The sequence below is a fragment of the Mustela lutreola genome, chromosome 12 (assembly GCF_030435805.1).
Source record: "Mustela lutreola isolate mMusLut2 chromosome 12, mMusLut2.pri, whole genome shotgun sequence".
Lineage (NCBI taxonomy): Eukaryota > Metazoa > Chordata > Mammalia > Carnivora > Mustelidae > Mustela > Mustela lutreola.
Genome location: NC_081301.1, coordinates 78,856,604 through 78,872,912, shown reverse-complemented (window position 1 = coordinate 78,872,912; position 16,309 = coordinate 78,856,604). Strand labels below are relative to the sequence as shown.

General features: G+C 41.1%; 1 long non-coding RNA gene across 4 annotated transcripts in view; it reads left to right on the top strand.

Annotated features, from left to right (window-relative positions):
• The window catches only part of LOC131813185 (uncharacterized), a 164,285-nt gene that overhangs the window by 22,713 nt on the left and 125,263 nt on the right, over positions 1-16,309 (top strand). For all 4 annotated transcript variants that reach the window (XR_009346661.1, XR_009346660.1, XR_009346662.1 and 1 more), the window contains one exon: positions 1,872-1,974. This is a non-coding gene — a long non-coding RNA (uncharacterized LOC131813185). The remainder of the gene's footprint in view (positions 1-1,871; positions 1,975-16,309) is intronic.

Here is a 16,309-nt window from a genome sequence, read left to right as displayed (position 1 = left end):
GTGGGCCCAGCTGGATGTGGAACCCCAGAGGAGGGAGCATTTACTAAAACCACAGGTCAGCAAGCTGTGACCGATGGGCCAGATCTAGCCAGCCTCCAGTTTTTATGTGCCTCTTGCACTGAGAATGGTTTTTATCTTTTTAAATAGTTGGAGGGGAAAACAAAAGAAGAATAACACTTTGTGACATGCAGAAAATATATGAAATTCAAATTTCAGTGTCCATTAATAAAGCCTTATTAGAACACAGCCATGTGCATTCCTTTACGTTTCTGGCTGCTTTCATGTTACAAAGGCAGAGTGAAGCAGTTGGCCGCAGAGATCATTTCCAGCCCATAAAGCTGAAAATGTTTACTGTCTAGCCCCTTAGAGAAAAGGTTTGCCAACCCTGGAGTTACACTACTAGCCTGAGCTTTCAGAATGACTTTGACCCAAGCTGAGCTGCATGACCTGTGCGTACCCCACCAGGTCCCATCTCGGGGTGCAGCCCAAGGTATGGTAAGGAAGGAATGGGTTAATTGGAGGAATCATTCCTGATGGAGGTGGGAAGGAATGAGAGGGGAGGAAAGAATCAGTCTGGTCTCACCACTTCCAGCAGCGGGCCCCTGAGCTAGTGTCTTCACTCTCTAAGTAGCAGTTCTCACGTTCTGAAATCCCAATAATTATACGTGATGTTGCGAGGACTGAAAGAGCAAATGGGTGCAGCCATGCCCGGCATCAGGTAGGCACTCAGTAAATCCCACTGCTGTGACTAGGATTGGATGGAGTACACCAGGGGAAGAGCTGGCCTTGGAGAGGAGAGAGCCACCTCACTTAGCAATCTGTGGGTTAGAGAAAACGCCAAGGACATTCGGGATAAATAGACCCGGGTCTCTTCAATCTCGGCTGGTGATGCATGTTTTCATCACTGCTGTTTGATCTCAGTAACATGGTTTGACTTCTCTGAGCCTCAGTCCCCCTGCCTGCCCGGGTGTCAAGGGAGGACTTCATACTCTTTGATTAAGAAAACACATCCCTCTGGTACCACCCATTACCATTTCGGGTGCCACACAGGGGGCCTCTGTTTCACCCTGTGCCAACAAGGCCATTCTGAGAATTCTCTTTCGCCAAGCATTTCATAAGCTTAGTGCATTTATTGGAGATCAAAAAAGAGTGTCCCTCGGGAGAGTGGAGCGTGTTGTGCCCCTCAGCCCGCCCCACAGTCTTTTTATAAACCTCCTGCTCTCCTCTTGCTTCTGGCTCTTCTTTCTGAGTGAGGAGCCCTGGGTCTCCCCCCACCCCCAGTTCCTCCACATATTGCCCCATATCCCTGCTTTACAGCCCAAAGAGGCTGAATAAGGCATTTTCTCACAAAGATGGTTCCGCCCCCAAGAGGAATTCTTCTACCAGCTGCTAAAAGAATAAATTTCCTCTATCCCCTAACAAGCAAAATAGGAATAATTATGCCTACCTCACAAGGTGTTTGTGGGAATTAAATGAGCTAATGTATCTGCCAGCTCCTGGCATGCAGCAGGCATTCAGCAAATGTTACTTCCCTCCCCTCTTGATTCTGCCTTTTGAGATTTGAAGGAACAAAGAGAAGCTGAGAGACATTTCGAGGTGGGACGAGCGTAGATAAAGCAGCCAAGAAGGTCATCTCCTTGACCATCACCCTTCAGCGAAGTAGAAGAGATTCTCTGCCAAGAGAAACTGGAAAAGGTGGAGAGGCTCAGGGCGGAAACCAGACAAGACTTAGTTTATCTTGGAGTCCATCCAAAAGGGTTTAGTTACTAAAACAGCAGTTCCTGTACATAAATCCTTCAGGTTCTTGAAAAATATTATTAAATCACTCCAGTATCATAAATAATCCTAATTTTATTCATCTTTCTTTTCAGGCCAAAGCGCAGCTTTTGCAAGGCTCCCTGCCCTGAAGGGGAAAGGCCCCCAGGCGGAGGGCAGTACCTGGGACCCTGTCTAAGGGTATTAGATGACCTGCAGGTAAAACTGACCTTTCCTAATGCTTCTGAGCCCTTCCAGAGCACAGCTCTCCCTAGTAATCTTTCCTTAGGTGCAGGATTCAGAGAGGGAGCTTTATTAGCAAGGCGTGGCATGAAGGGGCATGGGAATTCATGGAATTCTGTTCCTTGTCTATTTGGACTTGACTGATGTCCTGTTTGCATGAGTATTATTTTGCTTTCTTTTAATTTTTTTTTTTTTTTAAACCGCAGACTTCATTTTTTAAAACCTCTTCCAAAGGAACTGGTAGAGGGGAGAGGGGTCTCTTCCATTTTGCTAGGGGCCAAGGATGTTTCTACCTATTGTGAAAACATATAGTTGTGATGAGTTAATGCCAAATTGTACCCTAATGCCTTAGGAAGCCCTTGCTGCCCTCCCCAACTGCCCTCATCCATCTCTCTCTCTCTTTCTCTGTTTTTTTGTTTTTTAGCCAAGAAATTACTCAGTTTTTCTGTCCGAAGCAAAGATAAGTTGAAGAATAACAACACCTGTCTCTGTTATTTGGTATCGTTTGAGGCTAACACACACACACACACACACACACACACACACTCACACTCACACTCACAGAAAATACCTAGGGATTTAGGAGACATGGGTTCAGTTCCTATTAGTCCCCAGTGTGTCTTCTGAATCTTTATTAAATATTTTGGCGTATGAGTTATGTTTTCCTCAAATATAAAATAATTTGTGACACCAAAAACCGTCAAGAAATATAAACAAAATCCATGCACAGAATCCTTCCACCCTCAGAAACCCCACTGTGAACATTTTGATGCATTTCCCTAGACTTTAGTTTTCTCTGTCGTTGTGCGTCCATAATTACTAAATGTGGTCTGGTGACACCAGCTTTTCCACTTGCCTTTATTTCATGATCATTTACTTACTGATCAGTAAACATTTATCAAAAGCACCCCTCTTAGTGGCTTCATAATATTTGTAGTGTTTTTCAATCATTCTTAGATTGTTTCTCAGGTAGGCTGGGTCTCCTTCTTCACCATATAAATAACACTGCAGTGAGCCTCTTTGTACCTGGTGCTTGCATATTTGAAAATTTCCAAAAATGGCGTTCCTAGAAGTAGGATCACTGGCAAAAAAGAATACTGAAGCCTCTCATTAGTCTTCGTTGACTTTAGCCACTCCAATCTGTTACATTTTGGATCTCATAGCAAAGTGTTTAGGAACTGAAATAACAAAAGTTCTGGCTAATGTTTGTCTATACGGTGATTTCATGGTATGCAGCTAGAGGACAATAAAATATAATGTGCTGTAATTATGATTTTGCAACATTCCTAGGTGATAGTCATAGTAACTAACATTTATTAGGTGGTTAATATGTACTGGCCCCTCGTTTAGTGTTTTACAGATACTAATTTATGGAATCTCACCACAGCTCTAGGAGGTAGATACTATTATCATCGCCATTTTACAGATGGGAAAGCCGAGGCACAGAGCGGGTAAACCACGTGGCAGGTGGCTGAGCCAGGGTTAAAACCGAATCATGTAGGCAACAAGCCCTTAACCCCTAGATGATCCTGCCTGGAAATAACCGAGTGGGAGAGTTGCCTCATCAGCCACATGTTGAGGCTGCAGTGAGGGGTGGGTGGGGTGCCGAAGCTGGAAGGCGGATGGTGACTCCACTGCTCACTACTGGGTTGCAGACCTCCTTTCTGCCCTCTTCACTAGCAGTGCGCTGGTCTAGGCAAGGACAGGTGAGAAACCAGGCTGCAAAGCCCTCCATTCTGTATTTGAAAGGAAAGATGAATACATATCAGCATGGTCTCAGGAAGCTGATTATTCGGAAGGGGAAAATAATGAAATACACTGCTTTAGCCTTTTGATTTTTTTGTTTTCGTTTTTGTTTTTGACAGTCACTCAGGCATTAGGGTTGCCTAATTAGAAGCAATATTTTCGTGACTTTTTTTTACCAATCCCATTTGAATGGGTTCCTCAGCTCATCTGTTGCTACAGTATTCAGAAGTGAGCTGCAGAACAGGAGTCTCTGGAGATGACCGTAACCGTGAATTCTGAAGGAGATAACTAATCATTTTTGATCCTGTCCACTGCAGATCGCCTTGGTTACAAATGACCTCTAAACAACTGTTCGACTTGGATGGTTCTGAAGGCACCTGCTCAGGGCTGAAGTTCTGATTAATAGCCATTTTCTTTTGTCCCACCTCCCTGTGTTTACTTAAAATAATACCAGTGTGACAAGGATTGCACGGGGTGTTTCTATTTAGGTAGCGAAGACTGGTGATGTGATGAAGCAAAACACAGCACAACCACCACAGCAACCCCAGTGGCGAGTACGTCCTGCTTCATCTTCCTATCTTGCCAGGCTCCTTTTAGGGAAACCCAGCCAGAGGACTTGCCTCTGTTCACTCCGCTCAGGATTGAAATGGGTAAAACCTGAAAGAGCACCAGCAGTGAACTAAGGAGGAAAGAACCAGAGAATCTTTTGGGAATGCTGCTGCCATAGACATCCTCTCATGGGGTCGCTGCAATGGTCCCAAGGAGGAGGGGCCACGTAGAAGCCACCTCACCTTTTATGACCTAATCCTGAAGTCACGAAGTGTTATTTCTGCCTTATCCTGTTTGTGGAGACCGTAGATTACCCCGGTCCCACCCCAGGTTCAAAGGGACCCTGCCTCTCAGGGAAGGAATGTCAGTATCCCGTTTGGGGAAGAGTGTATGGCCAGGATGATATTAGTGTGGACATCTTTAGAAAATAGAATCAATCATACTTGTACACAAAAGAATCTTGGTTCATACATGGAAAAGTCCCTGAAACTCGAGCAGGTATCAAAGATCCCAGAAAATTATGGTGATTGAAAATGTACTGGTTGGTGGGTACAGGGAGAAAATTGCCTTTTTCTTCCTACTCTGAATTAATGAACATCAAATTTATCCATAGGTAGGGGCTCCTGGGTGGTCTAGTTAGTTAAACGTCTGATTTTAATTCAGGTCAAAGTCTCAGGGTCCTTGGATGGAGCCCTGGTCGGAGTCCCCACTCAGTGGAGAGCCTGCTTGTCCCTCTCCCATTACTCACCCTTCCCCTTCCTCGTGTTCTCTCCATCTCTCTCTCAAATAAATAAATAAAATCTTAAAAAAAAAATTTATCCAGTCCTGGGTGGTTGACTCAGTCAGTTAAGCATCTGCTTTCAGCCCAGGTCATGATCTGGGGGTGCTGGGATCGATCACCTCCCCCTCCAGGCTCCCTGCTCAGATGACAGAGAGGGAGCCTGTTTCTCCCTCTCCCACTGCCCCTGCTCCCTTCCCCAACTTGTGCTCTCTCTCTTGCTCTTTCTCTCTCAAATAAATAAAATCTTAAAAAAAAAAAATCCATAGGTGGTCTCACTGGGTTTTACCTAGGAAGCAGCATTTTAAAGATGAGTTGTGTGATACCAGAACCGTCTTATATTTTACCATATTATTAGGCATGGATCAAGTTCAGATCCCTTGTTACTTGTAGTGAAAGGTTTCTGGTCATCTTATTTTCAAATGTCATTTGTAAACATGTCCTTTCTTCTTGCTTGATGAATGAGGTTTTCCCTCTAACTGGATCCTTCTCCTGCTTTTAATAAATAATGATCCAGGTTTTCAGGATCCAGAATACTCCAGAGCTGTAAAGTAGGCACTGCTGAAAGATGTATTAACTCCTTCAGGCCTCCAAGGTGCTATTTAAAATGTTATTGCTTCATATCCCATAATAGAAGCTTGAACCTTATTGATGGCCTTTCTCTCGGTTGTGTGTGTGTGGAGGCTGAAGGCTAGGAGAGCAAAAGTTGATGCATTCGAACAGGAAGCTGAATTAACTCTTTCAACAAGGTTTAAAAGAGAATATATGTTCTTATAAACTCTAAAGCTTACATGGTACTGAAGCTTCCAGAATAAATCAGTAGCTAAGATAATGTTATTAGATGTTATAGTTACTGGAAGCATTACCTTGTTGATGCTAGCTGAAAATAGGTATGTTTTGTACTTACAATATGGCAATGTTTCCCATACCGTACAAAAGTGAAGTTAGCAATAAAAATATGTGCAGCCTGATTACACACAGAAAGCTTCAAACTGTCATCTTTTTTATTACTATTCAAGGTTACTCAAGTTTGTGCAGATATCTTCATAGGTTCGGCTGTTATTTGAAATAATGAAATAGAAAGATAAAACCATTGATGGCAAGTTTTTAAAAGTCTACCTATAATAAGAAATGAATATGTGGGAATACAGGGGCAGCCAAATAATAAATATATGTTGGATGTTGTATAGCGAGTGAGTGGTCTGATAAATATGTAACAAACACCTCTCAGGCAAGGGAGCCCTGACTTAGCCAGTTTCTGTGGTGTAAGTATCTCCACCATGACTGGTTTCATTCTACCAACATGGCATCACAGAGTGCAGAACTAAGAGGAGATATTTTCCATGGGCTCTTGGGAACTATATGAGCCAGTCCTACACACCACTGTTTACAGTTTCTGGAAAGGTACTTGGATGGTTCCCGGATAAACCTTGCTATAATACTAAGGGGGAAACAAAGAGAAATTTTAAGTGGTGCATTTTGTGGCAGGGACATTTAATGCTCATTGAATTTCTGTTTACTCATTGACTTTTTCATGGGCCAATGGCCTGGGAACAGGGATGGAAGCTTTTAAATTGATACGCAATGCCCAGCTCTCTCTTGCCTTGCCACTGCAATAAGGAAAGTCACGTGTTCTCATTGGTACAGGTACAAGATGTAGAACACAACCTGTATCAACATGGTCCCACGAATGTTGTGTGGAGCCCAGCCCCCAGACACCAACCCTGCCTATCTACCATGCTTCTTTAGCGATTGCTGCCTAACAGGCCATCCCATACAGAATGGCTTCAAACAATTTATTGTTATGTCTCACAGCTCCGTGAGTTGGCTGGTCTCTGCTGGCACAGCTCTGCTCTTCTCATTTTGGGTTTCATGCGATTGTAGCCTGACGGTGGCTGGGGCTGGAATTCTTGGAAGGCCTGAATGGAATTGAACTGAAGATGGCTTCTTCAGGCACATCTGGGACCTCAGTGCTTCTCCACATGGAGTCTAATTGTCGAGGTATCTGTGTGTTGCCTCTCTTTGCAGTAGGATGGCCAGATTTTTATATCATGAGGCTGTCAGGATTTCCTCAGGTTGAGGCCAATAACTGTCAACAGTATCACTTCTACATTTTCTTATGAGTCACGGGATCAGTGCAGAGGCAGAGAGGGAGGTGACTGTCCAAGGGTGTGATTCCTGGAGGGAGGAGTCACTGGGGGCCCTCTTTGGAGAACATCTACCATGTACCACAAATAAGAATAAAACTTTGCTGTGTTAAGCCACTTAGATTTCGGAGTTAATTTGTTCCCTTAGGAAAACCTAGCATAGGGGCGCCTGGGTGGCTCAGTGGGTTAAGCCACTGCCTTTGGCTCAGGTCATGATCCCAGGGTCCTGGGATTGAGCCCCGCATCGGGCTCTCTGCTCAACCGGGAGCCTGCTTCCTTCTCTCTCTCTCTGCCTGCCTCTCTGCCTGCTTGTGATCTCGCTCTGTCAAATAAATAAATAAATCTCTAAAAAAAAAAAAAAAAAAGGAAAACCTAGCATAATCTGACTAATTTATAAATCAGTACTGTATTAGTGAAGGTGGAGTAGCCTCCACTGCAAAAGCAAACCTCAACATGCGGTCCTCTGGGGGCCTGATGGCTCCCTAGTGGTGCCTCTGTTCAGTGGTGACTGGGCTGTCCAGGTCACCTGCATTTTGTTGGTACACCATCTAGAACATGAGGCTTCTAGTTTAGTGGGGCCAGAGGAAAGAGGACAATGGGGAACTGACTCATGGCTCCTGAGCACCTATTAACCAGAACTGGTTACGTGCCTCTTGTCCCAACTATAAGCAGGCCAGGAAATTTGATGGAGCATGTGGTTACTAATGTCTCTGCCGTAAAATTCTGTGGAGCTCTTTGCTTCTTTTGTTTTCCCTCCCTTCTCCTTACTTTACCCTCCATAAGAAATTCAAGAAGGGAGAGAGTGGAGGGGGGAGGGGAAAAAGGAAGAAAGCAAGGAAGGGGAGAATACAGGAAGGAATTTATAGACAGCAAAATCCAGTCATTAAAACTATCAACAAAACAAAACCATTAACAAGTACTGATAAACAAAAACTATGGACACATAACTAATAGCGGAGGTTTTCACTATGCTTTTAACCACCCCCCCTTTTTCTTTTTAATCAGCAATGATAAGGAAACTAAACCAGATTAAGTGGTATCTTATTGGAGGTACAAAGGCAAACAAGGGGAAAGAAGTGATTGAAGAGCACTTCAGAGAGCTCGGGACATTCAAATCAGCAGGGCCTGATTACTTGCATCCCAGGGTACTTAAGGAATTGGCAAACGTAATTGCAAGACCACCAGCCTTTATTTTAGAAAAGGAAGGTTGGACAGGAGAAGGTCCTGACAAGTGGAATCAGCAGATGGAGTACCTACTTTTTTTTTTTTTTTTTAAACAGGGAAAAACATAACCATAGTAATTATAGACTATTCAGCTTATCTTGGATACCTGGGAAGATACAAGAACAAATCATCAAACAATCAATTTGCAACCACCTAGAAGAGCACAAGGTACTGGGTAGTAATCAACGTGATTTTGTGAAGTACAAATTATGCCAGACCAATTTAATTTTATCTATGAGAAACTGATGAGCCTGGCAGAAGGGAAAGCAATACTACAATTGGACTTCAGTAAGGTTTTTTTTTGTTTTGTTTTCTTTTGTTTTTAAATCCACCCTCTGACAGTTTTCAGCATTAACTCTAGAAGAGGATGCTACCTACAACAGCAAATGGGTGGGCATGTCTCTGGATCCAGCACACAGACTGGTAAAAAGCAAAGATTCTGCTCCAGTCTGACGCATTTGTTAATAATAAATGTTATTATTTTAATGAACTGATGTGAACAAAGAAGATGAAGTGAAGAAGACCTTGAGATATAAATAGCATTCTCTACACTGATGGGAAATATGAAAAGAGGAGATATAAAAACCTGTCTAAGAAATCCAACAGCTAAGTAATATGAGATCCAGGAAGGGAGAGAATAGTAAAAGAGAAATCATATAAGAAAATTTCCTAGAAAAGGACATACATTTTTACATTAAAAGAGTCTCCTAAGGGCCAACTATAGTAAGTGGGGGAAATAACCCACTTGGATGCAACTTTGTAAAATTTTAGAACTCTAAGAATAAATAAAACTTTCTAAAAGCTTCCAGAGGGAAAAATTAGACCACCTACAGAGGAATGGAAATTGAACAGCCAAATTCTCATTAACATTTCTGGCTGCTAGAAGATAATAGAGTAGTCCTTTCAGTTCTAGGGGAAATTGAATTTGAAACTAATTTCCATATTCAGCCAACCTATCAATCAACTGTGAGAGTAGAACATAGGCATTTCACATAAACCAGCACTAGGAAAGTTTACTTCCTAGGACCCTTTTCTTAAGAAGTTACTTGAATATGTGTTCCAGCAGAATGAAGAGGTTCTCCAACACAAAAGTAGTCATGGGATCTAACACAGGAAAGGGAAGTTAAATATGATACACAATCTTCCTTTTTTTTTTTTAAGTAGGTGCCACACCCATCAGGGAGCCCAATGTGGGGCTTGAATTCATGACCCTGAGATTAAAACCTGAGCTGAAGTCAAGAGTCAGATGCTTAACTGATGGAGCCACCCAGGCATTCCTAAAATCTTCCATTTTGGAACTGGAAAATGAAGAGCACCAAAGGGAAAGATTTGGGGGCAAAAGAGAATTCCATGCAGTTCATAATGTGATTGGGAGAATGAAAATCAACCAATCAGCGCACGTGGGTGTCTCAGTCAGTTAAGTGTCTGCCTTCAGCTCAGTTCACGTTCCTGGATCCAGCTCCAAGTTGGGCTCCCTGCTCAGCAAGGACCGTGCTCCTCCCTCTCTTATTCCCCCTGCTTGTGCTATCTCTCTTTCTCTGTCAAAGAAATAAAATCTTAAAAAAAAAAAAAAAGAAAGAAAAGAAATCAGCCAACAATCTAACAAGAAAACCTTGAGAATAAGATAAGGTATATATTTAGTTAATAAAAAAGATAGGCAATTAAGAAATCCAGAAAAACAAAAGGCTAATTAAGACTATTTTCTATTTTTGAAGAATTATAATATATTGTATGGAGTGTCAAAGAAAGACTAGTACATGGTGCTAAAACATTTTTGTTTGAAGTAGATGAGAGGTTATGACATTGCCCTCATAGAAAAGGAAATAGCAGTCCTGATATGCTACTTAGCTTGGCAGTGCAGAATATTGATGTAGTCTTAATGTAAGTGCTCTCATTGATTTTAAACTCTTATAGTCACCCTAAGGACAAAGTAAGGAAGATCTTGGTTATGTTGCAGGAAAAAAAGAGGGAACATCAATCTTCATTATATAAAAGTATAGCTGACAGAAGGTGGGAAGTGGAAAATGGAGGGAAAAGGAGAAGGTTACTCTGACTGATAACCCACAACTTCTATAAGGGGAAGTCAAGACAGTGGCTCAAGTTTTTAGAATGAAAAATTGAGGCATAGCATAGCATACTATTTAAAGTTAATAAGAGTAACCAAACCAAAACTTAAAAATAATGTATAAATATCCCAAACTCAGAGGCATTGGGAGGAAGAAGAAGAAAGCATAAATGAGCTGAATTCTTATTATTTCATAACTGGAGGCCATTTACAACCAAGAAATTGAAAAGAGGAATGATTTTCTAAACACCCTATATATGTAAAGAATGCATAATTCATGAGTGGTTTTTCATAGGCATACATCAGAGCACAGGTATCAGCAATCTCTGTAGTCTAAGGACACATCATGGTGCCAACGGTCTTGCAGCCATGGCATTTTTTCCCATTCCAGTATCCATGCCTAATTATAAGATCATGTTTGCAAACTTCAAGTTGTCTCTGCTTTAATAGTCTCTTAAATTTTCTCAGAATTATCACTGATATTTCACAGAGTACTCTTTCAAAATCAATAGTGTGGTACATGGCCATGTGGCCTCTTTATAGTGTTTTATTTCATTTAACTTCTTTTCCATAAAAGAAAACTCTCAAAATTGGGTTTTTGCTCCCACTGAATGAAAGCTTAGATGACCTTGTTACTGGATAAAGACTATTTGAAAATTATAACTCTAAAGATTAAAATAACATAAAAGTCACTTGAATCATGTCTTGTCGTTCCTGTGCATTTAAATCACAGCATGGTTCACAAGCTACTGTTAAATGATGGCAGGTGCAAGCAAAACTCTGCCATAACTTCCTAAGTGAGATCCAAAAAATTCAGTCACTTAAGATGTGGCATCAACTTAGTGCAGAGTTAATAAAATGAGCAAGGTGAGCCAGCTGCAAGAGAATGGAGCCAATCACCAAACTTGTCATATCCAAATTCCCATTATCCGGGAGGGTGTAATTACGAGTTCCGCTGTACTTCTGATTACTGGCTAAAGTGGCGTGCCACATAGCCACACAGATAAACACACTTGCCATACACAGTGCCTGCTAGCTTTAAATTATGCAATTCTTGGTTACTCTTGGCAGGAGTTAAACCATTTCAAATTTTGCACAAAACAAGTACTTACCCAATAGGCCAATTATATTATTTCAAATATTCCTTATTCTGATTTATCTAAAATATAACCATATTGTAAAAGAGCAGTCAGTATTTAGTTCTTAAAATTGGGGGTCGGGTGGGGGCTCTTTACAACTGGAAGAACTAAAAGCAGAAAGGTTTAAAACAGTGTTTACAGGAGATGGCGAGTTGGGGAGGAATCATCGTAAGCTTCTTTGTACCATTTCATCTATACTGTTTAATTTATTACAAGGTGCATTTACTACTCTAACACTAAGTATTATACCTCTTTTACTATTTCTTTTTTTTTTTTTAAAGATTTTATTTATTTATTTATTTGAGAGTGAGAGAGAGCACGAGAGGGGAGAAGGTCAGAGGGAGAAGCAGACTCCCCGTGTTGCTGGGAGCCTGATGTGGAACTCGATCTCAAGATTCGGGGATAATGACCTGAGCTGAAGTCAGTTGCTTAACCAACTGAGCCAACCAGGTGCCCTCTTTTACTATTTCTCTAAGAAATACTTGTTAAAATACTTATAATTCTTGTTAAAATGCAGATTCCTAGATGTATGTTCCAAACATAGTCTTCCTGAATTTGATACGCTTTGCTGGGGCCCAGGAAATGGCACTGGAGCTATTGGCTTAGGCGTAGATCTTACTGAAAGGTTTGTTTGTTCATCCTCTTAAACTGCATTCCAGGATTGAGCTTCTTGTGATATCTTTACGTGCTGTCCTGCCTTCTGTGGTGTTTACCATAGTCTAGCATCCTTTTTTATTTCTTTACCACCAAGATGGAAAAAAAAAAAAGATAATTTCTCTCTCTTTTTGCAATGGTCTTATCAAGGGGAATTACAGTTCTTTTCAATATCCTTTAAGCTGTGTCCCCTCTTGAACATAGAACAGCTAAAAGAATCTGTTAAGTTTTAAAATTCATGACAGTGACTGGTTTCTTAATTATGTAGGGAGAAACATTTTGAGACTTCTTTGTATCTTATTTTGATGCTGATCATTTTTTCTCATGCCTGTGACTGCAGAAATATTGATCTCAGCTTTACTTTGACCATTAATGAATTATGATGGCAATAAGCAGAGACACACACCTCCAGCCTCCTGGGAGCTTAATCTTCTGCTACAACGTTTGCATTTGTAAGTCAGCACCTGTGTAATCTATATTCTAACTATTTGTTATTCTCCTTTAATTACATATTGGTGGTGGTCCATTTGCAGCCTGAGAGCAACCAACTGGAGAGGCAAAGAGATTATTAAAATATTGACTTTAAATTAGAAGGCCAAAAGGAAACACAGCTGGGTTTTTTCCTACCCATTCCAATATTATGGCTTAGGCATAGTTATTCCCTTTCATGTCAAGGAGAGTTGGGTCTAAAAAATTAGTACAGAATTTTTACACTTAAAAAAACTTGAAAAAAAAAAAACTTGAAGTATGATTAACATACAATGTTATATTAGTTTCAGGTATATAACATTGATTCAACAATTCGGCATATTACTCTGCTCACCAGGATAAGTGTTGTCGCCGTCTATACCGTACAGTGCCCTGTGGTGGTGTTTCTGTTAGCATGAGCTTTACCTCATCTCGTGTCACCATTTGAGTCAGCAGTGGATACATTTTTTACATCCTATACTTCCTACTTGGTGCAGATCAGCCACTCAAGTTGGGGTTTAGGGCGTTGTGGATGGCCAAGTCACTCCCAGAAATCTTTTCCTTTTAGCATTTTGGTAAATAACATTCTTGTTTTGACATAATTTCAAATTTACACGAAAGTGTCAAGAATGGTGCAAGAAATCCCCTATACCCTTTATTGAGATTCGTATTTATCTGTATCTTGCACCATTCACAATCTTCCTATAAATCTATTTTTTAAATTGCAAACTCTCTTTCTTTCCTGAATCATTCGTGAGTAACTTGGAGACATTATGCCCTTTTACTCTGAAATATTTGGGTATTTTCCTAAGAACAGCATTCTCTTTAATAATCATGGTTGTTATCAAAACCAGGTGTCTTAACAATGATATAACATAAGCCTCATTCTAAATTTAAATTCACATTTTTTCAGTTGTCCTAGTAAATAATTTTAAGCTCATTTTCCCCCAGACCATTTTTTCCCCATGCGTTGAACTGAGTTGCCATGTCTCTTTTGTTTCCTCTATTTTGGAAAGATTTCTTAGCCTTTGTTTTCTTAACTTGATTTTTTTTTTTTTAAAGATTTGATTTATTTGAGAGAGAGAGAGAGCATGCATGCACGTGTGAACATAGAAGGGCAGGGGGAAGGGAGAGGAAGAAAGAATCTGAACGCCACACTGAACATGGAGTCTCATGCAGAGCTTGATCCCATGACCTTGAGATGAAACCAAGATTTAGATGCTTAACCCACTGAGCCACCCAGGCACCCCTTGACATTTATTTTATTTTATTTTATTCTATTCTATTCTATTTTATTTTATTTTTATTAAGTAAACCCTACCCTCAATTTTGGGCATGAGCCCAAGATTAAGAGTCACATGTTCTAAGGACTGACCCAGCAAGGCACCACATTAACTTGATTTTTTAAAGAGGGCAGATCTGTACTCTTCTTTGTTTTTGTTTTTTAATTTTGTGGAAGGGACCCTCATTCTAGTTTTGGCTGGGGTTTCCTCATATTTAGGCTTGAGCTATGTATTTTTGGGCAGAGATACCATTGAGGTGGTATGTCTTTGTTTGATGTATCATATCAGGAAGTACATGATGTCCGTTCATCCCAATATCAGTGACATTGGCATTGATCTCTTCTTAGTTACAGCTTTTCTCTTTCTAAATTACAAGTAATTTCTGGGAAGATACTTTGAGATTATATCAGTATCTTGTTTTTAAATGTTTTCTGACTACTTTAGCATCCACTGCTGATGTTCTGACTCCATTATGCCTTATGGATTTTTTTTTTTAAGATTTTTATTTATTTATTTAACACAGAGAGAGAGAAACAGCAAGAGAGGGAACACAAGCAGGGGGAATGGGAGAGGGAGAAGCAGGCCTCCCGCTGAGCAGGAAGCCCGATGCAGGGCTCGGTCCCACGATCTTGGGACCATGACCTGAGCCAAAGGCAGATGCCTAACGACTAAACCACCCAGGCACCCCTCCTTGTGGATTTATTAGTTGGCATTTTGCTGTAAGAAGGAGCTTTCCACTCTCCCATTTATTTATTTATTTATTTAAGTATGAACTCATGGATTCTTGTGTTTTGTGGTGGGTTATGATCTTAATGTTATTTTTTTTATTTTGATACTCAGATATTCCCAGCTTTGCCCAGTAGGCAGCCCCTTCAACCTGGTTTGTCTTTTTGCCATGGTTCCATGTGCCTCCATGTACCTCCTCACCCTCTGTAGCTCATCTTCTATTTACTCTGCCCCATCCCTGGAATTTCTCCAGTGAGCCCCTAGGTCAACTTTGGTAAGAAAATCGAATGTATCTTTTACACCTGCCCTCACTTTTCCCTTCATCTTTCAGTGACTTGTCCCATGAGTCCCTACTGTGACCATGATTTTCAGCACTAGCTAAAGAGAGAATTCTGATCAACTTATTTTACCTTAAAACTGTTTTGGAATGATTGTATTACCTTTCGTAGAATTACTTGCAATTTAAAAGAGGAAACCAGTTAGGAAGCAATACTCAATTAAAAGAATAATGGTCATAGGATTTTAGTGGTAAAGGAGATGGTAGATCACAGGGTTACAAACACATAAACTCGGGACCCTGGCATTTAGCATGAATGTGTGTGTGAAAGGCCATTGGTGTTACAACAGAGAGTGTGGTACAGGATGGGGTGGATCTAGAGGCTACAAGCCTGCCTAATGACATTTAAGTAAAAATAAGTGAATAAATAAAACACTGGGCAGACCAAGCAAAATTTGTTTATAATTCTCGCTTATCGGGGCAGGGGGGTGGTTATTGTTAAGGACTTTTGTATTAGAGAAAAGCTAACTTAGTGGTTTTAGCACTGTGCTTAGAGGAACCCCAAGGTGCTTTATGGAACTTTCCTGGCGGCTTTGGGAACACTATGAACAGATCCACTTGACCTCCTAAACTTCTGCTTCCTTAAGTACCCATTTGATGTGATAGCAGTGTGTGAGATTCTGTTTGAAGGAAGGGATCTGTGGATTTAAAGACATATATTTTAATACTGATTTATTTATTTTAGAGAGAGAGCAAGAGCAGGGGAAGGGGCAGAGAGAGAAGGAAAGAAAGAAACCTCAAGCAGACTCTGGGCTGAGCACAGAGCCCGAGGCAAGGCTCCACCTCAGGACCCCGAGATCACGACTTGAGCTTAAATCGGGAGTTGGCTGCTTACCCATCTGAGCCATCTAGGCACCCCAGGATCTGTGGATTTTAAAACCAGTTTGAAAGCCACTGAGGCAGACCAGCTCCCTCGTCTTGCTGATAAGTAACCTGAGGCCATCTGGGGATAACCAGCATTGCCACGGTTGTTAGTGGTGGAGTTAGGGCAAAAACCCTGGCCTTCCAATATGTGGTCCAGACCCTTTTTCCCTCTACAAAGCTCTTTCATCTAAAGGTGGAAAAATCAGGTTCCAGTGCAGTGGGTTGTCCTAACGTCATTTACTATACACAAATCAGTCATATCTGAGTGAAGATGTCTTGGGTGAAAATAGCACTCTGTGCTCCAAAGACAAATATCCATCTTGATTCTATA